The sequence below is a fragment of the Lathyrus oleraceus genome, chromosome 4 (genome assembly GCF_024323335.1).
Source record: "Lathyrus oleraceus cultivar Zhongwan6 chromosome 4, CAAS_Psat_ZW6_1.0, whole genome shotgun sequence".
NCBI lineage: Eukaryota > Viridiplantae > Streptophyta > Magnoliopsida > Fabales > Fabaceae > Lathyrus > Lathyrus oleraceus.
This window is the reverse complement of record NC_066582.1, coordinates 468,056,901-468,058,329: the sequence shown is the minus strand read 5'-3', so window position 1 is coordinate 468,058,329 and position 1,429 is coordinate 468,056,901.

The following is a 1,429-nucleotide window of genomic DNA, read 5'->3' as shown; positions in this document are numbered from 1 at the left end:
GTAAGTCTCCCATCTTTCATGGTATTGTGTGGAACCTTGGCCTTTTTTCCTTCATTTGGGAGATGTCTTGGTTCAAGTATTCATGATTGTGAATAAATGGTTGAGTGTTCTCCAAAGAATGACTTAATCAATTAAAAAGCAAAACACCACTAACATACAATTAACCTTGACTAACATTTGACTAATTCTTATTAATATTGCTTTACTTTTAAGTCATTTACTTTATGCAATTTAATTTCAAGTCATTTACCATTCATTGTCATTTACATATCCTTTAACTTGTTTATGTTTATGTCATTTTCACTTTGCTCATTTGAGCCATATATTGTGATTGTATATATTTCTTTGTGCTTGTGGTCTTGGGACCTTAAAATACCTAATAAACAACAAAAACCCTAAAAAATGTTTGTGTGGACTGTTGGGTTTGAACTGAATTTTTGGACTTAGGATTAGGCAACATTCCATATGCAAAAGGAATTGGCCAATGCCAACATTTCTCAGACCAATTTATTGTGATTTGAGTTTTCATCTAATGCATGTATTGAGATTCACTTGAACTTATCTACTAAATAGACTTGATACAACAGTTATTTTGATCTTGTGTCTAATGCTTTATTTTGAGTTAAATCAAGGAATATTTCATCTGATACATGAGAAGACAAAGAAGACTGCTAGCTAATGGAATTGCTTGCTTGGATGTGGCTATCTTTATATGATGCCTTGATCTTAATGATGTCTGATATTGCTAATTGCTTGCTGATTATTGCTTGATTCAAACTCTAAAGTGAAAGTGGGTTTTCTATATGACATTCTTGTCTGTAGGATTGCATCCCACTGTGTAGCGGGGTATTCGTTACCATTAGAGATATTGACTAAATCCAAGGTAAACCATACAAGTCGAGTCACCACCGCACTTCTATTTATCCAAAGGAATGGTCAGAAAGCAAACAAAAACCTAAAAGTTTTATCGAATCAAAAACTAGTAAAAATGTCAGAGATCTGGGTAAGGGGGTTGGTTATGCAATGGGAAGGTTTTTAAGCACCCAAAAAATCCTAGGTACTCCTAGGGAGCCCTTTTCATAAGTGTTGTTCTAGTCTAAAGGGTGTAGGTATATCTAAAGTACTATTTACTAAAAGGAAGGTTAAAAGAAAATGACTCGCAAGGATGTCGCATCCACTGCCTACGTATCTCATCTGAGTATGAGAATCAGAGTCTTCGTAGCTCGGCTACCTATGGGTTAAAGAGAAGTGTGCTCGGTAAGACGTCGCGTCTTCGGCTAACTAGGGGTTAAGGATTGCCATCTGAACATGGACTTACAAAAGAGGACACCAGCTGTGTCAAAGGAGGGTGGGCAGTGTGTTCAACGTCCTAGCAGTAGGTGTCGCAGCTCATTGAATCGAGTCTTACGTAGCTACCTCTTTACAATAG